This window comes from Rana temporaria, chromosome 11, assembly GCF_905171775.1.
Source record: "Rana temporaria chromosome 11, aRanTem1.1, whole genome shotgun sequence".
Lineage (NCBI taxonomy): Eukaryota > Metazoa > Chordata > Amphibia > Anura > Ranidae > Rana > Rana temporaria.
In genome coordinates, this window is record NC_053499.1 from 56,309,401 (window position 1) to 56,335,945 (window position 26,545).

A 26,545-nucleotide genomic window follows, 5' to 3' on the forward strand; every position below is an offset into this window, starting at 1 on the left:
CGGAGACAAGCCCTGTGCTCCCGGAGGAGACAGGCAGAAGAAGGAAGAGAGAAGAAAGAAGACGGAAGAAAGCCCTGGCTCCGCGGGGGAGCCAGGCAGAAGAGGGAGCAGAGAAGACAGAAGAGAAAAGACCTGGGAGTTGGCGCACCCCCGGCAGAAGACCAGGAAGACCGGAACCCTGGCGGAAGGCACCGGAAAGACCGGGGGATAGGCGCCATCCCCCGGCAGAAGACCCCGAAGTCCGGATGCCCCTCCCTAATGAAAAAGAGCTTAAATGGGGTGGGGGCATCCGGCGGAAGGCTCCGGAGAGGACCGAGGGATGGCGCCCTCCCCCGGCAGAAATCACCGAAGCCCAGGGTCCCGGCGGAAGATCGGGAGAGAAGAAACCCCCCCTTCTAAGAGAGCTAAAGAAGAAAGGGGGGGCTCCGGAGCAGATTAATAAAATATTTTATTCTGTGTGGTGTTTTTTTTACTTTACATTTCCCCCATGTGAATGGGTAGAGGTACGATGTACCCCATACTCATTCACATAGGGTGGGGGGCCGGAATCTGGGGACCCCTTTATTAAAGGGGTCTCTCAGATTCTGATAAGCTCTCCGCCCGCATACCCCGACAACCAACGGCCAGGGTTGTCGGGAAGAGGCTCTTGTCCCTATCGACATGGGGGCAAGAGTGCTTTGGGGTGGGGGGGCAGTGCCCCCCTCCCCCACAGCACACACTCCCCCATGTTGAGGGCATGTGGTCTGGTATGTCTCAGGAGGGAGGGGGGCGCTCGCTCGTCCCCACCCCCATTCCTGTCTGACCAGACTGCGTGCCTGGGATAAGTGCTTGGTTTGGATCTTGGGGGTGACCCCCACGCTATTTTTTTTTTGCGCGGGTTTAACCCCTTATGTTCCAGACCAAGCCTAAGAGCCTGGTATGCACCTGGAGGGAACCCACCTTATTTTTTTTTCGGGGGTCTGGAGTTCCCCTTCATGAACAGCGATCTGTCATTTACACATGTCAGTCCCCCCCCCCCTACAGTTAGAACACACCCAGGGAACATATTTAACCCCTCCCTCGCACCTAGTGTTAACCCCTTCCCTGCCAGTGCCATTTTTTGAGTAAGCAATGCATTTTTTACAGCACTGATCGCTAGAAAAATGCCAATGGTTCCAAAAAAGTGTTCGATGTGTCCGCCATAATGTCGCAGTACCGATAAAAATCGCTGATCGCCCCAATAACTAGTTAAAACAACAAAAAAAAAAAATTTGTAGACGCTATAACTTTTTCAAAAACCAAACACTAAACGCTATTTGCGATTTTTTGGAACCAAAAAGATGTAGAATACGTATCGGCCTAAACTGAGGTTTTTTTTAGTTTTTTCAATATATATTTTTGGGGATATTTATTATAGCAAAAAGTAAAACTAATTTTTACATATGTGGGCGGGACTTACGCAAGTCCCGCCCACATATATAAACATCGTTCAAACCACACATGTGAGGTATTGACACGTGCGTTAGAGCGAGAGCAATACTTTTACCACTAGACCTTCTTTGTAACTATAAACTGGTAACCTGGAAAAAAAAGAAAAAGGTTGCCTATGGGGATATTCACGGAATTCATTTTGGCCCCATTGCAGGAGTGTTTCCAATAGTAAAGCGTGACATGTAAGGTATCTATTTACTCAGTGTAACATCATCTTTCACATTATCCCCAAAAATTGGGCTCACTTTTGTGTTTTGTTAATTTTTAACCACTTGAGCCCGGACCATATTTCTGGTCAATGACCGGGCAAGTTTTTGTGATTCGGCACGGCGTCGCTTTAACTGACAATTGCGCAGTCGTGCGACGTGGCTCCCAAACAAAATTGGCAACCTTTTTTTTTCACACAAATAGATTATTAAATGTGCGTGTTTACTTCTGTCTTTAACACCTCCCCTTCAGGCTGGAAAGCATCAGATCAGGGGAAACAAAAAAAAAAAAGCTCTCATTCCATTGCAGCTTGGTTCCTACATGTGTGATGAACTGAGCATGCTCAAACACTTAGAAAAAAAATATCCTTTCTTTTTAAAAGGTGAAAAACACTCATTGGATGCTCATAGAGCGTGGTTTGGATTAATTGCAGGTGTGCCCAATTACAAGCTCACCCAAACTAGAGACTGCAATTTGGTCATGTGATTTCAATTGCTTCATTACTAGCACTGTTATAAAAAGCTTGGATCGATCAGTCCTCAGCTGCCCTCAGAAGGGGCAGGCTGGCAGAAATGCTGTTGCTAAACACAAATGTGGTTTGTTGCATGGGTTTTGTTTTATTTTGCCAATGGTTTTGGTTTATTTTTAAATGATGATCACTTTGATGTATTTGTCTATGTGGCCTTATTTTATGAAAAATGTGTAAAGCTATGGTTATTTAGAATTTTGAAATGTATTTTTGTTTGTTTGTCTTTTTTTGCTTTCCTTGTTTTGTTGACCAATAAAAATTACTTTAAAATTGTTAAGTTTTTGTCTTTTGTTACTTTTTCATGCTACATATGTTGACAGCTGCAGCTGAACTAGGTTTGGGCCTAACAAATTATGTGTGATTTTTGTCTAAGCTTCTTTCCTGGTGTGTAATCATGAAATGTTTGCCATGTTTATTCTCCCTGACTTTAAAGACAAAAACTGGTAAGTATTTTATTTATTCTGCAGTGGTCCTCAGCCCTCAAGTACCCCCGACAGGACATGTTTTGGGGATTTCTCTTATCAAGAATTGCTGTCCAGACTGTATTTTAAAGCACATGTGCAAGATGAAGGAAAACCTGCAAACATGGCCTGTGGGGGGGGGGGGGGGGTTGCTATTGGTGGACAGGCTTGATGTGCTGATTTACAGCACTGTGCTTAAATCTAGCGCAAGGCAATCCTATTCAAATTGTGGGTGTTTGAGGGAAGCCAAGTGAGTGTTAGAACCCCTGCTTTGTGTTTTTTTATTTTTGTGATGAGCTTTGTGTCCCTTTTCTTAAAATTGGCTTCACTTCCTGTCACACAGCTGAACAGGAAGTGAGGTTAAAACCCTACCAGTGTCTTTTCTTGGGGACACAGGTCAATCTTAACTAGTGTCCCCATTAAGCAAATTGCACTCCAGCACTGCTGTGTACACCCCAAATCATGGGTCTTCAAACTACGGCCCTCCAGTTGTTCAGGAACTACAATTCCCATCATGCCTAGTCATGTCTGTGAATGTCAGTGCATTACAAGGCCTCATGGGATGTGTAGTTCTAAAACAGCTGGAGGGCCGTAGTTTGAGGATCCCTGCCCCAAATGATTATTTAGTTTGGGGTTTAGTAAAGGCAAAGCCACTCTGCAGTACAAGCATAGTTGCTGAAAATCAGAGAGGAAGCACTGATGGTTTTAACATCCAATCCTGTAGAAGCAAAGTTGTTTTGTTTTCTTTCTTCCTTGCTTTGCACTTGTAGGAGTGGATTTGCCTTTAGTAAATGGACCCCAAAGTCCAAGATCCCTAATAATTTGGGGTGTACACAGCAAAATGCTAGAGTGCAATTTACATAATGGGAAACTATTTAGCTTGATCTCTGTGTCCCCAAGAAAAGATATTAGTAAGGTTTTACCCTCACTTCCTGTTTGGCTATGTGACAGGAAGTGAATGAATTAGAAAGGGTGAAGACACCTCACAAATGTTGTCACTATCAGGGGTGCAGACATCCCCAAAAAATGAGCAGATAATACTTATTTGCAAATTAATAATTTTTTAGTTAACATTGGGTGGGGTGCTCTAACGCACACATTCCTACATATTAGCAACGCTCTATCCTGGCCTATTGGCATGGTTATATTTTTTGGGGCTCTCAATAAAACTCTATGAAATTTGTGCTTAAACTAGAACCAGGGGCGGACTGACAACTCATGGGGCCCCTGGGCAATAGAAGATTATGGGGCCCCTCTGGCTTACAGATGACCACCACGCCAGGAGGTAGTGCAGAGGCGGGCAGCTAAAATCTTGGGATATTCACATTAAAAGCATGTCATTTTCGGACATATCAGGGACAGATCTAAAAAAAACACAGATTTTTACATACTGTCCCTGGTTTTACTGAGCCTGGCAACCCGGATGGGGCCCCCCTAGTGGCATGGGGCCCTTGGGCAGTGCCCGAGTGACTCAATGGTCAGTCCGCCCCTGACAAGAACTATAATCAACAAGTTTTATTTTCTTTAATTTTGGATAGAGTGAGGGAGTGTTATAGGCCCTGTCAGTTTATTTTGTATTATCTGTGTCCAATTGGGGAGATTTGCCTTCACTTCCTGCCCCATAGCCAAACAGGAAGTGAGAGAAAAACTATGCAAATTAACCACTTCCCGCCCAGCCTATGGCCGATTTACGTCCGGGAAGTGGTTACACAATCCTGACAGGACGTCCTGCAGGATTTCATGCCGCACGCGCCTGTGGGGGCACGCAGTGCGGCGATCGGTGATGCGGGGTGTCAGTCTGATCTCAGTAAAGAGTCTCTCACGGAGACGGAGACTCTTTACCACGTGATCAGCCGTGTCCAATCACGGCTGATCACGATGTAAACAGGAAGAGCCATCGATGGCTCTTCCTCACTCGCGTCTGACAGACGCGAGTATAGGAGAGCCGATCGGCGGCTCTCCTGACAGGGGGCGTTCGCGCTGATTGTTTATCAGCGCAGCCCCCCCTCGGATCACCACACTGGACCACCAGGGATGCCCACCCTGGACCACCAGGGTGTGCAAAAACAAAAAAAATATAGAACAAAAAGCAATAAAAAATAAGAAAAAAGATGCCAATCAGTGCCCACAAATGGGCACTGACTGGGAAAATCAGTGCCACCCCACAGTGTCCATCAGTGCCACCCCACAGTGCCCATCCATGCACAGTGCCCACCTATCAGTGCCCACCTGTGCCACCCATAAGTATCCATCAGTGCCACCCATAAGTGCCGCCCATCTGTGCCGCCCATGAGTGCCCATCAGTGCCGCCTATGAGTGCCCATCAGTGCCGCATAGCAGCGCCGCCAATCAATGCCACCTCATCTGTGCCGTCAGTACTACCTCATCGATGTCCATCAGTGCCATCTCATCGGTGCCCATCAGTGCCGCCATATCAGTGCCCGTAATTGAAAGAGAAAAACTTATTTACAAAAAAATTAACCTAAAAAAATAAAAACTTTTTTTTGTTTCAAAATTTGCAGTCTTTTTTTCGTTGTTGCGCAAAAAAAAAAAACGCAGAGGTGATCAAATAACAACAAAAGAAAGCTCTATTTGTGGGGAAAAAAGGACGCCAATTTTGTTTGGGTACAGTGTTGTATGACCGCGCAATTGCCATTCAAAGTGCGACAGTGTTGAAAGCTGAAAATTGGCTTGGCGGGAAGGTGCGTAAGTGCCTGGTATGGAAGTGGTTAAGGGAATCCAGTGCCCCCCCAGAACTAGTGTGTGGGTCCCCTGAAAATTACTGGGCGGGGTTATACAAAAACAGGGTGTGACCTTGACAGGAAGGGGTGGGTCATTTTTCTATTAGGAGGTGCAGATATGTAGTCAGGCCTAGGGCAGAACCAAACCTAAATATACTACTGCATATTAGGGCTTATTTAGACCGGAACCGATTTACAGCGTGTTTTTATATTGTGGGAGGAAACCCACGCAGGCACAGGGAGAACATGCAAACTCCATGCAGATGCTGTCACGGGCGGGATTCGAACCAACGACTCTTTTGCTGCTAGGTCAAAGTGCTATACACTACACCACTGTGGTGAACGAACATGATTGCAGCTGAAAGCATGAGAACTTTTATTTTATTTTTCAATACCATGCTTTCCAGCCTTATTGACCCCGCCTCTCTCCATAAAGAGGACCTGTCACACACTAGTCCTATTACAAGGGATGTTTACATTCCTTGTAATAGGAAGAAAACTGATCATTTTTTCTTTATTTTTTTATTTCAGTGTAAAACATTATAAAACTAAATAAAAATAAATAAGAAAACCCCAAATAAATTTTTTAAAGCGCCCCGTCCCGACGAGCTCGCGCACAGAAGCAAACGCATACGCGAGTAGCGCCCGCATATGAAAACGGTATTCAAACCACACAAGTGAGGTATCGCCGCGATCGTTAGAGTGAGAGCAATAATTCTAGCCCTAGACCTACTCTGCAACTCAAAAAATGCAACCTGTAGAATTTTTTAAACGTCGCCTATCGAGATTTTTAAAGGGTAAAAGTTTGATGCCATGCCACGAGCGGGCGCAATTTTTAAGCGTGACATGTTGGGTATCATTTTACTCGGCGTAACATTATCTTTCACAATATATAAAAAAATTGGGCAAAATGTATTGTTGTCTTATTTTTTAATTCAAAAAAGTGATTTTTATCCAAAAAAAGTGCGCTTGTAAGACCGCTGCGCAAATACGGTGTGACAAAAAGTATTGCAATGACTGCCATTTTATTCCCTAGGATGTCTGCTAAAAAAAATATATATATAATGTTTGGGGGTTCTGATTAATTTTCTAGCCAAAAAATTGTGATTTTCACATGAAGGAGAGAAGTGCCAGAATTAACCCGGTGGGCAAGTGGTTAAAGTACTCATGGCTATAAAGAATAGAGTCATTGCTCATTAAAAAAAAAAAAAAAAAAAGGGGTCCCTCCAAATTAAATTACCAGGCCCTTCAGGTCTGGAATGGATATTAAGGGGAACCCCGCCGTAAAAACCCCCCCAAAAAATGGCGTGGGGTCCCCCCAAATATCCATACCAGACCCTTCAGGTCTGGTGTGGATTTTAAGGGGAACTCCACCCCAAATTGAAAAAAAAAATGGCGTGGAGTCCCCCTAAAAATCCACACCAGACCCTTATCCGAGCACGTTGACCTGGCCGGCCGCAGAAAAGAGGGGGGGACAGAGTGCGGCCCCCCCCCTCTCCTGAACCGCACCAGGCCACATGCCCTCAACATGGGGAGGATGTCCCCATGTTGATGGGGACAAGGGTCTCATCCCCACAACCCTTGCCCGGTGGTTGTGGGGGTATGCGGGCGGGGGGCTTATCAGAATCTGGAAGACCCCTTTAACAAAGGGGACCCCCAGATCCTGGCCCCCCCCCTATGTGAAATGGTAATGGGGTACATTGTACCTCTACCATTTCACCCCAAAAAAAATGTCAAAGTGTTAAAAATGACAGTAGCCGGTTTTTGACAAATCTTTTAATAAAATCTTCTTTTCTTCTTTCCTTCGGGTTTCTTCCGCTGCTTCTTTCTTCTCGTTCACATCTTGCCCGACGTGTTCTTCTATCTTCTCCGTCCGTCCTTCAGCCTTCTGGTCCCACATCTTGCCCGTTGCCACATGCCCATGTTGAGGGCATGTGGCCTGGTGCGGTTCAGGAGAGAGGGGGGGCCGCACTCTGTCCCCCCCTCTTTTCTGCGGCCGGCCAGGTCAACGTGCTCGGATAAGGGTCTGGTGTGGATTTTTAGGGGGACTCCACGCCATTTTTTTTTTCAATTTGGGGTGGAGTTCCCCTTAAAATCCACACCAGACCTGAAGGGTCTGGAATGGATATTTGCCGGGAACCGCACGTCTTTTTTTTTTTTGGTTTTTACGGCGGGGTTCCCCTTAATATCCATTCCAGACCTGAAGGGCCTGGTAATTTAATTTGGGGGAACCCCTACACATTTTCTTGTTTGTTTTATGAATGAATCCCTTTAGAATTGTCAGAGCCGACAATTCATTATAGCCGCGTGTGAATTTTTAAATGACTTTTTTCCTTCTGAATGTCACTTTGTGCAGGGGGAGTTCTAAGTGCGGGAAAAATGCGCTATTTCACATGCTGACATTACACCCCCCCTAGGTACGAAATTTAAAGGAATATTTCACTTTTATTGTTTCACTTTAAGAATTATTAATTTCACTGCTCCCGAAAAAACGGCCGTTTTAAAAAATAAAAAAAGCATTGATACATGTTCCCTGGGGCAGGACTGAGGTCCCCAAACACTTTTTAGGACAAAACTTGCAGATTAGCCTTTAAAATGAACACTTTTGATTTCTCCCATAGACTTCTATAGGGAGTTCGGCGCGGCTTTACATATTAGTTTCAATGCGCCGGCTGCTACGCTGGTTCATGCGCCCAATTAAGCCTCCACCCGGAGTACTAATTAAGGCATGAACCAGCGCAGCGCACAGAGCATAGTAAATCAGGCCCACTGTACACAAGTGCAGTGTTTCCTCCAGTATACACATTGTACACACGTGCAGTGTTTCCTCCAGTATACACATTGTACACAAGTGCAGTGTTTCCTCCAGTATACACATTGTACACACGTGCAGTGTTTCCTCCAGTATACACATTGTACACAAGTGCAGTGTTTCCTCCAGTATACACATTGTACACACGTGCAGTGTTTCCTCCAGTATACACATTGTACACAAGTGCGGTGTTTCCACCAGTATACACATTGTACAGGAGAAGGAAAACATGGCAGATGAAGAACACACACCTCTGCTGACACTCCTCATACCTCTCATGGAGGAGGGGGGAGGTCACTGATCACTCATCACAATGAAAGCAAGAAATACAAAGTAACAATCAGGAATACATTGTACTACAATCTCCTCCCACCATCATGTCATCACTTCCCAGCACTCATTATTTCTTCTTGTGTGTAGAAGTTATGGAGCTGTCCCCCTGTATTGGATGGATGGATGGGTCTCTATGGCCCCTGCCCTGTGTGTATGAAGTGTTCAGGTATCTCCCCGCCCTCCTTTGTTCTGATCTCCTCTCCTATGGAAGTTTTCTTCTCTCTCTGTGTGTCTAGGATTTCTTCTCCCCTCCATCGCCGATCCTGGGAGTTTATTATCACATCTCCTTCCCAGCACCGCCAGCGTTGCCCTTCACCCTCCCAGCTCTTGTCTGATCTCTCCGGTGACATCGCCGGCTCTCTCCCCCCTCTCTGCTCCCCCCGATCACTCACCCGTTTGTTTAGTCCCCTTCCACTCTTCACAATCACAATCCGACACACAAAAGATGGCCGCCCCGCCTTGTCATACGCCGACAACGCTGCGTCTCCTAGGTAACCGCCGGCCAATCACAGGCAGCTGGTACCCTGCTAGCGCACGCACAGCGCTCCGGAGTATTCGGCTTAGAAATAGAACTCGCCTGTAGCTTGCTCCATGTTTTATAAAGGAAGCTGACTGTGTAGAACGTACCATTCATGACATTTATTTCCCACAGGGAAAATGTATTTATTATTGCAGTATTTAACCACTTGCTTACTGGGTACATATACCCCCTTCCTGCCAAGGTGAAATTTCAGCTTCAGGCACTGCGTCGCTTTAACTAACAATTGCGCGGTCGTGCGACGTGGCTCCCAAACAAAATTGACGTCCTTTTTTCCCCACAAATAGAGCTTTCTTTTGGTGGCATTTGATCACCTCTGTGGTTTTTATTTTTTGCGCTATAAACAAAAAAGTGTGACAATTTTGAAAAAAAATACAATATTTTTTACTTGTTGCTATAAAAAATGGCCCAAACATTTTTTTTCCCAGTCTAGGCCGATACGTATTCTTCTACCATCGCAATAAGCGACTGGTTTGCGCAAAAGTTATAGCGCCTACAAAATAGGGGACAGAATTATTTTTTATAATTTTTTTTTTTACTAGTAATGGCGGCGATTTGCGATTTTTATTGGGACTGCAACATTATGGCGGACACATCGGACACTTTTGACACATTTTTGGCACCATTCACATTTATACAGCGATCAGTGCTATAAATATGCACTAATTACTGTATAAATGTGATTGGCATTGAAGGGGTTAACACTAGGCGGTGAGGGAGGGGTTAAATGTGTACCCTGAATAGTGTTCTAACTGTGGGGGGAGGGGGGTGACTGGGGGAGGTGACCGATCTGTGTCCCTATGTACAAGAGACACAGATCGGTCTCCTCTCTCCCTGACAGGACGCTGTCTCTGTGTGAGCCGACAATGAGAGATGATCTCATATGTTTACATTTGAGATCATCTCTCATTGGCCGCACAGATCGCATACCAAACGGCCACTCCGATTGGCCGATCAGAGCGATCTGTGATTGGCTGTGTCCAAGGAACACGGACAGCACAGAATTTCCCCGCTGTGCGCTCGGGAGCGCGCCCGGGGAACGAGGAAAAAGGTGGACGTCAATTGACGTCCTGCTGGATTTTCAGGTCCGCGCTGAAGCCGTCATTCGGCTATAGCGCGGGCCTCAAGTAATTAAAGAGGAAGTAAACCGGCGCTGTGACTGGCCGCAGCTGCGATGATGTCACTCCCGCGCATGCGCACGGGTGATCACCGTTAGTAACGGCGCGCTCAGTGCACCTGCAGGCCGTTGCGCCGTAGACATCGGTGCATGTCTTTTGGAAATATCTCCTAAACCGTGTAGGTTTAGGACATATTTGTTGCACCTACAGGTAAGTCTTAATCTAGGCTTACCTGTAGGTCTAAGTGGTCTGTAAGGGTTTACAACCACTTTAACCCGAGAGCAAGAATTTATTGTATAGCGGCTTACACATTCTTAGATGTGATGGCTGTATTCGTTTTCTTCTTTAGGCTTTTTTCTTCTATTTTCATCTAGTGATGCAGCCAATAATGCCCCCAATAGATGGTACAAATTTCTTTCCTGCAAGAAAGAAATTCACATGATTCCCCCATCAACACAGACAGTGCTGACAGGGGAATCCCTCCCGCTGAGCCGTTGTCTTCTCACAGCTGTCCCTGCCGGCAGAAGATAGTAGGGGCGATCCGTCAGGCTGGTTGGTACATTCAGCCTTCCCAATAATGGTTAAAATCTCAGCCAGTTCCCGCTGAACCGGCTGAGATTCAAATCGCATATGGCTGGTTTAAAGCGGTCGTATAGTTATTTTTTTCACTTTGACCTACAGGTAAGCCTATAATAAGGCTCACCTGTAGGTAAGAAAAATATCTCCTAAACCTTTACGGTTTGGGAGATATTCCCCTTGCAATGAGCATGCGCAATGCATGCGCACAGGGGATTCTTGGCTGAAGGCCCGGCAGATGCCGTACCTTGCCGGAAAGAAGTCTCGACATCGTGGCTCCAGCCACTCACAGAGCTGGAGCTGCAATACCCAGAAGACACGCCAGCATGTCAGCTACCTCGGCGTGGACCAGGTAAGTAACCAATGCCTCGTTCTAAGGTAAGTATTTCATAATGAACTAGTATGCGGTGCAAACTAGCTCATTATGCCTTTTGCCTTACAGGTGACCAAAAAAAAATTCTTTAGGGGACTATACAACCGCTTTAAGTCTGCTGTTTTTCTAAAGAACACACTCTTCTGCAAATGTAGCAGTTAGAGGGTTGGAACAAACCATTTAACACTGACAGGAGTGCTTACAATGGTCAGCTTTTCTATAGTTATGTAAAACCTTTATCCCTTGCATAAAAAAAAACAGTTTTCTATATTGCGTATTAGCTGGAGTTTAGCTTCAATTTGTGTCTGCAAATCTTCTAGTACATTTAACATTCTCATCCACCCGACTTTAAATGCTGCTGTCCAAAGGTGCCTCATGTGCAGTGGCGTCTCCAGCTTTCATATTTAGGGGGGGCACATGGGGGGACAAGGACAAAAGTAGGGGGGCCAACTATAAAATGCAATTATATATATATATATATATCCTGGGGCCCTTTACTACAATCCCACTATGGGCCCTTTCACATGTTCTGCAGTGAGCTCCCTTCCTACTATACTGGGGCCCCCCAGGGTGGCAGAAAACAAGAGATATGTCACCAGCACACCAAGAAAATATAAGGGTCCAAAGCAGTGGGTTTGCAAAGGTTGTCTTGCCACCGGGCCCTGGTGTTCTGCCACTCTAGGGTTCCCCAGCTGTCCTGTCCCTGCTATTTACAGAGCTGGTCTGGCGTCTGTCTCCTTGGCAGGGGCGGCAGTCTATTAGGACCTAGTGCTGGTGACATTATGGGTGCATGCAGGGGAAGGCTGGCACTATTGGTTATAGAGAGCCGAGCCCCCAGCTGGTCACCTAGCAGCAGTAATGCTGTATAACCTTCTCTGTTGACATGCTGATTGGCATGTGATCCAGGTGATGCTCCCAGTCAGATCTAATAAACACAGTATTTATTAGCATCAAGAGTACAACCACATAAATATAATCAACCGTATGATCAGCAGCCATGTAGGCTCTATGCCTGTAAAGTGTGGGCTTTGATCAATAAAATCACTGATATTTATGACTAGGATTTGACTAAGAGCATCACTTGGATTGCATCCCGATCAGCTTGTCAGAGAAGGGTCCACTGCTGCTAAGCAACCTGCAGGGAGCTCAACTGTCTACAACCAATAGAGATGGGCTTGGGTGTGTTTGAAATCCCACATGCCCGATCCCGCCAGGAAGCCGACACTCCACAGTGCTAATCAATGTATGGGCTGCCTAAGAGCTAAGACCAGCCATAGACAGTTTAAATCTCAGCTGGTTCAGCAGAAACTGGCTGAGATTTGAACCATTAATGAGCAGATTCTCTTATAATTATCACTAGTGGTTGCTGTATAGCCACTGGTGATAATCACTGTTTGTCGGGAGAATATAATTGCTGGGCAGGAGGGATATTCCCCTGTCACCACTGTCTGTTGATGGGGGAATCATGCAAGTTCCTTTCCTGCAATCTGTGGATGCAGGAAAGAAATTTGCACCGTATATTATCTGCCTAACTGAAAGTGAAAGTAAATTGTGAATGTTTTGAAAGAACAGGAGAGGGGGAGGGAGACAGATCGGGGGGGACAGAAGGGATGGAGATAATGTAGTTCAGTGATTACAGTGTACTGCAGTCTGCAGTGCACACACTTAAACACGGCCCAGGCTAGAATATCTGGTTGTGTGAGCGCTCGCATTATGCAGTGTCGGCGAGCAGAGGGAGGGAGAGGAATCCCCCGCAGAGCTGACTGGGGACGCTCTCCCTCTCGGGGAGCAAAATACAAAAATTGCAAAAAATAAATAAATAATAAAAAAATATTTTTTTTGGGGGGGGCACATGGTGGGGCACAGCATGATGTTGGGGGGGTCAGGGCCCCCTCTGGCCCCCCCTAGGGACGCCTCTGCTCATGTGCTCCTTCATCCAGAGTGGGGGGGAACTCTAATACAGGAGGTGTGCTACTGGCCAGATTACCAGGTGAAAACTGTAATGGGAACCTGTGCAAATAGCAATCTATGCTTTTTATCATATTTCTTGGTGCACTTATAGTATGTAATGTAAGCACAATGATATGTTTATATATAGATCTATATATATATATATATATATATATATATATATATATATATATATATATATATAGGGGCAGACCCTCAAAGAAATTACGCCGCAGTATCTGTTGATACGCCGCGTAATTTCAAATTTTGCGCGTCGTATCTTTGTTTTGGTATCCACAAAACAAGATACGACGGCATCTGTGTTAGATCCGACAGGCGCACAATCGGCCGTCGCATTTTTTTACGTCGTCGCCATTCCGCTTTTTCCGGCGTATAGTTAAAGCTGCTATATGGTGGCGTACTCAATGTTAAGTATGGCCGTCGTTCCCGCGTATAATTTTGAACATTTTACGCTGTTTGCGTAAGTCATCCGTGAATGGGGCTGGACGTAATTTACGTCCACGTCAAAACCAATTACGTCCTTGCGACGTCATTTAGAGCAATGCACGCCGGAAAATTTTAGGGACGGCGCATGCGCAGTTCGTTCGGCGCGGGGACGTGCTTCATTTAAATGAAACACGCCCCCTACCCGCCGAATTTGAATTACGCCGCGAGAGATACACTACGCCGCCGTAACTTACGGCGCAAATATGTTGAGGATTCAAACCAACTCAAAGTAAGTTACAGCGGCGTAGCGTATTTGACATCTGCACCGGGCGCAGCGTATGTATGTGGATCTGCCCCATACTGTATAAATATATATATATATATAAAAAGCAGTATTAAACTACTGAATTGTATTTTATGTTTCTTTACTTTCCACATTGAGAGAATTTATGGAGATGGAGTGGGTACAATAGTCAGGGCTGGTGCTACCACTAGGCAAACTAGGCAGCTGCCTAGGGCGCACTGCTGCCTAGGGGCGCCCAGCCGCTGGTTTCCCTCTGCGTCTACATGCTCTGCAGGCTGCAGCATGTAACCTAACTCAGTCCCAGGCAGCTGCTCCTTCCGACCAGTACTGTAATTAGGGGCGCAAGGCAGGGCAGGAGCCAGTGATAGAGGAAGCAGAGCTGTACAGCACCGCCTCCTGTCACATGTGTAGGGCAAAGGGGGTGGAGTCAGGGGTGGAGCCAATGGGGCGGTAAAATTAGGTTTCGCCTTGGGTGTAAAACTATGCGGGCATAACGTATCTCGTTTACGTTATGCCGCCGCAAGTTTTACGGGCAAGTGCTTTATTCACAAAGAACTTGCCTGTAAAGTTGCGGCGGCGTAGCGTAAATCTCCCGGCGCAAGCCTGCCTAATTCAAATGATCCGTAGGTAGGGGGCGTGGATCATTTAAATTAGGCCCGTTCCCGCGCCGAACGTACTGCGCATGCGTCGTCCCTAATATTTCCCGATGTGCATTGCGCTAAATGACGTCGCAAGGACGTCATTGGTTTCGACGTGAACGTAAATGGTGTCCAGCCCCATTCACGGACGACTTACGCAAACTACGTACATTTTTAAATTTTGGCGCGGGAACGACGGCCATACTTAACATTGGTTGCCCCTCATATAGCAGGGGCAACTTTACGCGTCGCAAATCTAACGTAAACGTCGTATCTTAGCTGCGTCGACCGCGCGTACGTTCAGGAATTCGCGTATTTTGCTAGTTTGCATACTCGATCGGGAAAACGACGGAGGCGACACCTAGCGGCGGAAAAAAAAATTACATTTAAGATCCGACAGCTTAAGAGCCTTACGCCTGTCGGATCTAATGGTTATCTATGCGTAACTGATTCTAAGAATCAGTCGCATAGATACGACAGCCCAGATTAGGACTTACGACGGCGTACATTGCGTTGCGCCATCGTAAGCCCTTTCAGAATCTGGGCCTTCGTCTTTAGCTAAATTACTTTTCAAATCACCTTAAAGGGGTTGTAAACTCTTGTGTTTTTTTACATTCTATGCATTAAGGTGAAAAACTTTCTATAGTGCAGCACCCCCCACCCAGATCCCCCTTTCCAGTGCCGAGAATGAGCACACCAGCTGCAGCCGGTGTCTCGGGTCCTGATTGGATAGATTGATAGCAGCGCAGCCATTGGCTCCCACTGCTTTCAATCAAATCCAATGACACAGGACCCGGGGGGGGGGGGGGGAATCCTGCTGTCTTTCAATAGAAGCAGCATCAGGACATGGGAGCACGCCCGCACGAGTGCCCCAAGAGAGAGCACTTCCCTTACGGGGCACTCGAGAAGAGGAGGAGCCAGGAGCGCCGCTGAGGGACCCCAGAAGAGAAGGATCGGGGCCACTCTGTGCAAAACCAACTGCAAGGAGGAGGTTTGTTTAAAAAAAAAAAATAAGATTTAGTTATCCTTTGTCAAGCCTGGACACACAGCTGGTGCTTCTCAGCCTTCCCAGCCATCAGCAACAAGTCTGTGTGGTGGGCACTCTGCGACCAGGTTGTATGTGAGGAATCACCAGATGATTGTGGGGAATCTATGAAAAGGTCCTTATACTTATACTCTACATTGTGACATCAACAAAAAAAAAAACATTTTTTGGGGTTTACATCCACTTTAATGTTGTGCAGTTACAGTTAATCTACTTAAAAATATATATACAAATATATATATATATATATATATATATATATATATATATATATATATATATATATAGCAAGCGAGAGAGAGAGAGAGAGAGAGAGAGAGAGAGAGAGAGCATATTTCAAATTCACAGTGTATGCTGTTAAAAGCATCTAGTTGCACACTCTGTATTCTGTACCAGCTTTACACTTTATGTAATACAGTAGGACATAATTACAATACAGGCTGAAATACCAGTTCATATTTTTAAAGACTTGAATTGCACAAACTTTCAGACAGCTTGGTAAGAATTTATGCCAAACAGATGAATAGAGTTTCTATGCCACTCCAGCTGTCACTTTAGCCGTTCCAAATAAGCAAACAGCATATTGAAAGTAGCCTGACACTTATCTCTGCTGACAGTAGTGATGACCAGGAAGAATGGAAAATACAATGTGTGCACTCCGGTGGCTGCCTACGGGTCACTGCACCATTTTGCCCTACCTCCTCTGCTTATATAGACACCAATAGAGCCTAACTGCAGAGGATAGCTTGAGCTACAGGAGTTCCAAGGGTTGCCAAATGCTTGATACTGACTTGGTATCTTCAATTAAAAAAAACATTTCAGCCAAACTCAGCTTTAGCAGAAGAAAACTTTGCAGTCAAGAATGTGGTGGTCAATTCAGGTCTGATGGGTTTGGTTCCAACAGACTGGCACCTAATCTCTGATTCAGCTTAGGGTGTCCATCAGAAAACAGGAGGTGGGAGAGCCCTTATGGTGTAGTAAATTGCATTAAAAAAGGATAATTTGCTCAAAAAGGGTTCAACAATGGGATAAAAAAAGATGACATAACTGTTGAGGCTACCTACGTTCACCCCAGGGGATGGCAAAACACAACCTTCCAAGTGAGTGTGTAAAGAAAGACTTATCTCCAGGCAGGATAACGGTGGTCTCTCTCAGTGCCATGAAGGCACAATCCTGGGTCCTCTGCGGGATTATCAGGAGGGTATGTGGAATCATTGAGTTTAAAAGGAGTCTACAAAAAAGCTTGTCGGTAGTCTGATCTGCTGAACAGACCACTGAGGCCTCGTACACACGACAGAGTTTCTCGGCAGAATTCACCGAGAAACTCGGTCAAAACCCGGATTCTGCCGAGAAACTCTGTCGTCTGTACAGTTTTGGCTCGATGGAGCCGCCGAGGAACTCGACGAGAAAATAGAGAACATGTTCTCTATTTTCTCGTTGTCCGCGTTGTTCTATGGGAGAAGGCGGCCCGCCGAGCTCCTCGGCGGCTTCATCCCAAAACTCGACGAGGAACTCGACGTGCCAAGCACGTCGAGTTCCTCTGTCGTGTGTACGGGGCCTGACTGGCTTTTCTGTAGACTCACAAAATGAGGTAGTGGATACATTAAAAGCATTTAGAAGATAATATTTACACAACTGTCTCTTCATCATCCTTCATCCAGTGCAGAAAGAGACATAAACAAGGGGACTATAAAAATATTGTGAAAGATAAAAAATGCAAATTTCTCATAAAAAAAGAAAACATATTTCATATTACAGCTTTAAAGGGGTTGTAAAGGTAAATGTTTTTTCACCTTAATGCATCCTTTGCATTAAGGTGAAAAAACATCCGATGGTACCGGCCCCCCCCCCCCCAGAACCCCTGTTTTACTTACCTCACCCCTCGAAAATCCCACGCGTCCTCGTGATCCTCTTCGGTTCCCAGCCTGGCTGTTGATTGGCTAGGCTGGACGGATTGATAGCAGCGCAGCCATTGGCTGGCGCTGCTGTCAATCACATCCGATGACGTGGCGCACCGGGGGCGGGGCCGAGTGATACAGTCGGCGGCTATGCCCGCCGTTGTATCACGGGAGCGCGCCCGCAAAAGCTTTTCACCATGCGAGCTCGCTTGCATGAAGGTGGAAAGCTTTTGCGAGGAGGAGCCGAGACAGCCGTCGAGGGACCCCAGAAGACAGGATTCGGGGACACTCTGTGCAAAACGAGCTGCACAGTGGAGGTAAGTATAACATGTTTGTTATTTAAAAAAAAAAAAAAAATTTGCCTTTAGTGTTCCTTTAAGGTGTTATAGCTTCACATCTTACAGTCATAGATAGGTGTCATGGATCTACGCATTTCGCCAGAGATAAAGCTTCATCAGATTAACTGACCTTTAATGTGACTAAACAAAAAAGCAAATTACTAATAAAGTACAAACACAAAATTCTATCCTTTATTAATACAACCAACCAAAGAAAAAAAAAAGAAAGAGAACAACTGATATTTTAAGGGATCCAGGAAGAAACCCCCCCCCCCCATATTCTGCCATGTGGGTATCTCAACCATGGGGGGACGGATCAAGACATAGGTCAGGACAGTCAGGGCCAGATCCACAAACGAATTACGCCGGCGTATCTATGTGTACGCCGCGTAATTTTTAAAATGCCCCGTCGTATCTTTGTTTTGTATCCACAAAACAAGATACGACTGAATCTGGGCTCGATCCGACAGGCGTACGTCTTAGTACGCCGTCGGATCGTAGGTGCATATTTACGCTGGCCGCTAGGTGGCGTTTTTGTCGAATTCCGCGTCGAGTATGCAAATTAGCTAGATACGGCGATCCACGAAAGTACGTCCGGCCGGCGCATTTTTTTACGATGTTTCCGTAAGGCTTTTTCCGGCGTATTGTTACCCCTGCTATATGAGGCATATCCTATGTTTAGTATGGCCGTTGTTCCCGCGTCGAATTTTGAAAATGTTACGTCGTTTGCGTAAGTCGTTCGCGAATAGGGCTTTGCGTAGAATGACGTCAACGTCGTAAGCATTGGCTTGTTGCGGGTTAATTTCGAGCATGCGCACTGGGATACCCCCAAGTACTGCCTGAAGATTCCTACTCTTCACAAATGGAAAATGGTGTGGGAGATTGGGTTGATGGCATTTTGTGTGGGACATGTTATTTTTTCAATATATTTGTTTGTATTGTATTTTATTTTTAACTTAAGGCCACTGTTTGATTCTTTTGGATTTAAAACTGATATCTTCCTCGTGCTATGCATAGAGGTTATTTTGTTTTTCCACAGGGTGGTCTTGACAAAAATAATTGGTAAGCTTGTATTCTCCGAAAATTATGGTTTGGCTTGCGGGTTTTAATGATTTTCTGTTGTTTGTTTTTTTAAGTTGATGTGGTAACAATAAGGACCCCTATACACCTATGGTTGAGAGGCATACATAAAGGTGTGAACATCACTTGTTTTTTTAGCATTGTATAGGTAAGGTTGCTGACTGTCCTGTCCTATGTCTTGATCTGTCCCCCCATGGTTAAGATACCTACATGGCAGAATATGGGGGGGGGGGGGGTTGTTTTTTGTTTTCTTCCCAGATCTCTTCAAATATAAGTTGTCCTCTTCCTTTTTTTTCTTTGGTTGTATTAATAAAGAATATAATTTTGTATTTGTACTATATGAGTAATTTGCTTCTTTTTTTTTGTCACATTAACCACTTAAGGACCGAGCCTCTTTATGAGATTTGTTGTTTAGCATTTTTTTTTGCTCGAAAATTTACGTAGAACCCCCAAACATTATACATGTTTTCCCTAACACCCTAGAGAATAAAACGGCGGTCATTGCAATACTTTATGTTACAACGTATTTGCGCAATGGTCTTACAAGCGCACTTTTTTTTGAAAAAAAATACACTTTTTTGAATTAAAAATAAGACAACAGTAAAGTTAGCCCAATTTTTTTTTATATTGTGAAAGATAATGTTACGCCGAGTAAACTGATACCCAATATGTCACGCTTCAAAATTGCACCCGCTCGCGGAATGGCAACAAACTTTTACCCTTATAAATCTCCATAGGCAATGTTTAAAAAATTCTACAGGTGGCATGTTTTGAGCTACAGAGATGGTCTAGGGCTAGAATTATTGCTCTCACTCTACCGATTGTGGCGATACCTCACATGTGTGGTTTAAACATTGTTTTCATATGTGGGCGCTGCTCACGTATGCGTTCGCTTCTGCACACGAGCTCGGCGGGACAGGGCGCATTTAAAAACTAAATCTTATTTATTTAACCTTTTAGTTTTAGTTTTTACACTGTTCTTTCAAAAAAAAAAATTCACTTTTATTCGTATTTCAAGGAATGTAAACATCCCAAAAGCATGACAGGACCTCTTAAATATGAGATCTGGGGTCAAAAAGACCTCGGATCTCATATTTACACTACAATGCAATAAAAAATAAAAAAAATTGTAATTTGAAAAAAAAAATGTCCCTTTAAGAGCTATAGACGGAAGCAACGTTTTGACGTCGCTTCCGCCTGCTATGGTATGGACACAGGTGGGGGCCATCTTTGCTCATCTTCATACCCAGCCAGCAATAGGACCCGACCAACGGCACCGGTAAGCTGCGGCAGGCACGGGAGAGCGGCGGAGGGGGGGCCCTCTCCCGATGCCGATAAAAGTGATCTTGCAGCGAATCCTCCGCAGAGACCACTTATATCGGAAACCAGACTGCCCACTGAAGAGGAGGATCCCTGGGTTATGGCAGCTAGCTGCTGCCATAACAAAGATATCCCTCTTCAAACAGCCGACGTATATCGGCGTGCGGCGGTCCGGAAGTGGTCAAAGGTCACTGGATCCTGACGAAGTTATATCTCTGGCGAAACGCGTATATCCAAGGCACCTTTATGTGACTTTAAGATGTAAAGCTACAATACCTTCAAGCTGTAATATGACATGTTATTTTTTTTATGAGAACTTGGCATGAATACATCCTTTTTTTATCTTTCACAATGTTTTTAAATCTGTATTATATAATGTATTTCTATATTTGATTGAATTAGTGGTATTTCCTGTAAGGCACATGACGTCATATGACGTCCTGGGCTTCCCAGCTGTCTAGGGGGCGCGCGTGTGCCGCGGCATCGCTCTGGACCAGGTGCACGTGCCACGATGTCTGTCGGGCACCCGCAATTATGGCAGGACAGTGGCTCTGTGTGTGGAAACACACAGATCCAGGTCCTATCAGAGGTGAGGAGACCGATGTGTGTTCCCAGTACAGAGGAACACACATCGGTCTCCTCCCCTTGTGAGTCCCCTCCCCCTACAGTTAGAATCACTCACTAGGGAACATACTTAACCCCCTTCAGCGCCCCCTAGTGTTAACTCTTTCACAGCCAGTCACATTTATACCGTAATCAGTGCAGTTTTATAGCAGTAATCGCTGTATAAATGTAAATGGTGCCAAAAATGTGTCAAAAGTGTCCGATATGTCCGTCACAATGACGCAATGTCACGGTCACAATAAAAATCGCAGTTCGCTGCCATTACTAGTAAAAAAAAAAATGCAATGAAACTATCCCGTATTTTGTTGACGCTATAACTTTTGCGCAATCCAATCAATATACGCTTATTGCATTTTTGTGGAAGAATACATATCGGCCTAAAACGTTTTTTTTTTTTTTTTTTAATTGTGATATTTATTAAATCAAAAAGTAAAAAATATTGTGTTTTTTTCAAAATTGTCACTCTTTTTTTTTGTTTATAGAGCAAAAAATAAAAACCGCAGAGGTGATCAAATACCACCAAACGAAAACTATTTTTGTGGGAAAAAAAGGACGTAAATTTTGTTTGGGTGCCACATCGCACGACCGTGCAGTTGTCAGTTAAAGCGACGCAGTGCCGAATCGCAAAAAGTGCTCTGGTCAGGAAGGGGGTAAATTCTTCCGGGGCTGAAGTAGTTAAAAGAGAAAAATAGTTAGGCCCCAGCGAGATTTGAACTCGCGACCCCTGGTTTACAAGACCAGTGCTCTAACCCCTGAGCTATGGAGCCACTCTGCTCTAAGGTGTCACCTTTGTTTGTCATACAAGATATCTTTCCAGGCTGCAGCAGGTGAATAGGAATAACAATGCAAACAATACAATTTTCTGTCACTCATACATATCGCCAATTAACTGTTTGCTTACCAAATAAACACTATTAATGTGGCATTTACATCCTGGCAGCCAAGCATAGTGGCGCATGTGGCAGAGTGGACCGAGGAGATGTGAGTACGCGTTTAAAAGACAGCTTCTTCTTCCGCCTTCAAATGGACCATTTTCTTTTTCTGAGTGCTGCTTGTCAGAAAAAGTAACTGCAGACGACTGTAAAAACAAAAGTTGCCCGATTGTAACAAACTAAACCTCTACACACTGGAGAATTCAACGACCTGTAAGGTGGAGGTGACAAGTAAGGGCCCATTCACACCTAGGCAGTCAGTTACAGTACATTAACAAACATATTATGTTGTCTATTAACATGCGTTGTGTTAAGAAAACCATTCATTTGAATGTATAGACACACAATGGGCACAAAATCAAAAGGTGAAAGAGACCAAAGTGCCTTGTTTGTAATTCAGTCCCATAAATAAAATAAAAAAACGTCAATACATCAGGGCTTAGAAGAATGGAATAAGGACTTGAACAGTGGCGGTGTGTCCATAAAGGGTGCAGGAGCGCCGCTCTTTCTCTCCTGCACCACTCTATCACCAATAGATAGATTTATGCATAGCATGAATCTATCTATTGTCGCGGCTGCCGCCCCCTATTTAGGTGTCTGGCCCCTTGTCGGGCATCTGAATTACAGCAGCGTTTTTTTTTTGGAAGCGCCTGATTAGAGCTGTCGTCACTAATAGGTGTCCCGATTAGAGATGTAGGCTCTAATAGGCTTCCAAATTGATAAACAGCGGGCGCAATGCTGTGACACACTGGCACAGCATTGATGGGACACACTGGCGGCAATTGATGGGACACACTGGCGGCAATTGATGGGGCACACTGGCGGCAATTAATGGGGCACACTGGCAGCAATTAATGGGGCACACTGGCAGCAATTAATGGGGCACGCTGGCAGCTGATGGGGCACACTGGCAGCAATTGATGGGGCACACTGGCAGCAATTGATGAGGCACACTGGTAGCAATTGATGGGGCACACTGGCAGCAATTGATGGGGCACACTGGCAGCAATTGATGGGGCACACTGGCAGCAATTGATGGGGCACACTAGCAGCAATTGATGGGGCACACTTGCAGCAATTAATGGGCACAGTGGCGGCAATTGATGGGCACACTGGCAGCAATTAATAGGTACAGTAGTTGTGTTTGATGACACAGTGGTGGTAATTTATGGGTACAGTGGCTGCGTTTGATGGGCACATTGGCTGCGCTTGATGGGCACAGTGGCTGCGCTTGATGATTTTTTTTTTTTTTTCAGTTTGTTTGCGCCCCTCCAAAAATTTTGAGCACCAGCCGCCACTGGACTTGAATAGGCTCAAAGGAAAATATAAAGCAGTGAATGGCACTGCAACACAATAACAGCACTAAAAAATAATGACACTGCAAAATGCCAATACGGGTATAGTGCATTACCATTAATGGCAGTAGGGTGGACTTACCACAATATACAGTGTCCTGAAAAAGTATTCATTTTGTCATGTTACAGGCAAAAACATAAATGAACAGTGGGGCAAAAAATGATTTAGTCCCCACCAATTGTGCAAGTTCTCCCACTTAAAAAGATGAGAGAGGCCTGTAATTGTCATCATAGGTATACCTCAACTATGAGAGACAAAATGTGGAAACAAATCCAGACAATCACATTGTCTGATTTGGAAAGATTTTTTTTGCAAATTATGGTGGGAAATAAGTATTTGGTCTCCTCTACAAACAAGCAAGATTCCTGGCTCTCACAGACCTGTATCTTCTTCTTTAAGAGGCTCCTCTGTCCTCCACGCATTACCTGTATTAATGGAACCTGTTTGAACTTGTTATCAGTATAATAGACACCTGTCCACAACCTCAAACAGCCACACTCCAAACTCCACTATGGTGAAGACCAAAGAGCTGTCGAAGGACACCAGAAACAAAAATTGTAGACCTGCACCAGGCTGGGAAGACTGAATCTGCAATAGGCAAGCAGCTTGGTGTTAAGAAATCAACTGTGGGAGCAATAAATAGAAAATGGAAGACATACAAGACCACTGATAATCTCCCTCAATGTGTGGCTCCATGCAAGATCTCACCCCATGAGGTCAAAGTGATCACAAGAACAGTGAGCAAAAATCTCAGAACCACACAAGGGGACCTAGTGAATGACCTGCAGAGAGCTGGAACCAACGTAACAAAGGCTACCATCAGTAACACACTACGCGGCCTGGGACTCAGATCCTGCAGTGCCAGACGTGTCACCCTGCTTAAGCCAGTACTTGTCCAGGCCCGTCTGAGGTTTGCTAGAGAGCATTTGGATGATCCAGAAGAGGATTGGGAGAATGTCATATGGTCAAATGAACCCAAAGTAGAACTGTATGGTGGAAACACAACTTGTGTGTTTGGAGGAGAGAGAATGCTGGGTTGCACCGAAGAACACAATATCTAATGTGAAGCATGGGGGTGGCAACATCGTGCTTTGGAGCTGTTTCTCTGCAAAGGGACCAGGACAACATCAGTATCCGTGTACATGAAAGAATGAATGGGGCCATGTATCGTGAGATTTTGAGTGCAAACCTCCTCCCATCAGCAAGGGCATTGAAGATGAATCGTGGCTGGGTCTTTCAGCATGACAATGATCCCAAACACACCGCCCGGGCAATGAAGGAGTGGCTTCGTAAGAAGCATTTCAAGGTCCTGGAGTGGCCTAGCCAGTCTCCAGATCTCAACCCCATAGAAAACCTTTGGAGGGAGTTGAAAGTCTGTGTTGCCCAGCGACAGCCCCAAAACATCACTGCTCTAGAGGAGATCTGCATGGAGGAATGGGCCAACATACCAGCAACAGTGTGTGACAACCTTGTGAAGACTTACAGAAAACGTTTGACCTCTGTCATTGCTAACAAAGGATATATAACAAAGTATTGAGATGAACTTTTAATATTCACCAAATACTTATTTTCCACCATAATTTGCAAATAAATTCTTTCCAAATCAATGTGATTGTCTGCATAGAACACACCAGACAGGTTAGGGATAAAAATGTGGAGACGTTTAAGGCAGGGTTAGGTTATAAAAAAATATCCCAAGCGTTGAACATCTCACAGAGCACTGTTCAATCCATCTTTCAAAAATGGAAAGAGTATGGCACAACTGCAAACCTGCAGACATGGCTGTCCACCTAAACTGACAGGCTGGGCAAGGAGAGCATTAATCAGAGAAGCAGCCAAGAGGCCCATGGTAACTCTGGAGTAGCTACAGAGATCCACAGCTCAGGTGGGAGAATCTGTCCACAGGACAACTATTAGTCGTGCACTCTGGTCCTTATGGAAGAGTGGCAAGAAGAAAGCCATTGTTGAAAGAAAGCCATAAAAAGTCCTGTTTGTGGAAAAAAAATTTGAAAGAATGTGCTCCGGTCAGATAAAACCAAAATTTAACATTTTGGCCTATAAGCAAAACCTTATGTGTGGCGGAAAACTAACACTGCACATCACCCTGAACACACCATCCACACTGTGAAACATGGTGGTGGCAGCATCATATTGTGGGGATGCTTTTCTTCAGCAGGGACAGGGAAGCTGGTCAGAGTTGATGGGAAAATGGATGGAGCCAAATAAAGAGCAATCTTAAGGCCCATACACACGGTCACACTTTTTGCCAACAAACTTCAAAAAAAAAATTCGACCGTGTGTACGCTCCATCGGACAAACTTTTTCTGTTTTCATCGGACAAAAGTTCGCTCTGCAAACGGACAAACTTTTCAGCAAAAAAAGTCAGATGGTGCAAAGTCTGACCAAGTGTACAGAAATCCATCGGACTTTTGTCCAAAGTACAAACACACATGCCCAGAACCAATGTTAAAATCAACCAACAATAGCAGAAGTTGACCAAAGGGTGGCGGTAAAGAGCAGAAAAAACATGTGATGTTAGGAAAGTTTGCAGAAAAGTCCTGCCGTGTGTATGCTATGCGTGTTAGGGCTGCGCATCTTCACCGGTCTCACGATTCGATGCGATTATGATTATCAAGGCCACGATTCGATTTGATTCGATTTCGCAATGCATCACGATTGCAGCGCAAGTGCGCATGGCTTTCATCCAAAAAAAATGTAAGTACTCAATTTTTTTCCTATTTGTTCTTAAAAAAATAAATAAAAAAAATCAACATACAATAACACTTCCTGCATGTAGCAATGTCTAAACACAGCAGACATGCTACAGGAGATGGTCAGAGACTGCAGACATGCTACAGGAGATGGTCAGAGACTGCAGACATGCTACAGGAGATGGTCAGAGACTGCAGACATGCTACAGGAGATGGTCAGAGACTGCAGACATGCTACAGGAGATGGTCAGAGACTGCAGACATGCTAAAGGAGATAGTCAGAGACTGCAGACATGCTACAGGAGATGGTCAGAGACTGCGAACATGCTACAGGAGATGGTTAGAGACTGCAGACATAGTACAGGAGATGGTCTATATTTCTCCTCCATACAGCCCAGTCCCTGCCTGCAGTGACAATGACTTATCACAGGTGACAGTACATCAGATTCCACTACATGCCCATACCCCGTGTCCCCGGATCACAGCACCCCCCTCCTCCTCTGTACTTACATGCTGCTCTGCGCACAGAGGATGATTAGAGGGAGCTTACTTGTGTCATTGCAGCCTTGTAGTGAGATGGGCGATCTGCCAGCTCACCATCCCCCGATCTCCATTCCAGCTCTCCATTCTCTCGTCACTGTCAGCAGGGAATTCTCAGCGTTACATGGACATAGGAGAGAGGCGGGCCGTGCAGTCAGTCAGCGTGGCATATACAAACACTACCCTCTACTAATCTGAAGTTTT

At 45.1% G+C, this 26,545-nt stretch overlaps 1 protein-coding gene and 1 non-coding gene across 2 annotated transcripts in view; both read right to left on the reverse strand.

The window, feature by feature from the left end:
* The window catches only part of LOC120917342 (RNA-binding protein 4B-like), a 32,110-nt gene extending 23,088 nt beyond the window's left edge, over window positions 1–9,022 (reverse strand). Inside the window, exon 1 of the mRNA XM_040328566.1 lies at window positions 8,946–9,022. The gene's annotated coding sequence lies outside the window, so the exon portion shown is untranslated. The remainder of the gene's footprint in view (window positions 1–8,945) is intronic.
* A 12,474-nt stretch (window positions 9,023–21,496) lies between these two features.
* TRNAT-UGU lies at window positions 21,497–21,569 on the reverse strand. The gene has a single exon. It is a non-coding gene; the product is annotated as a tRNA-Thr (tRNA).
* Between the last annotated feature and the right edge of the window lie 4,976 nt (window positions 21,570–26,545).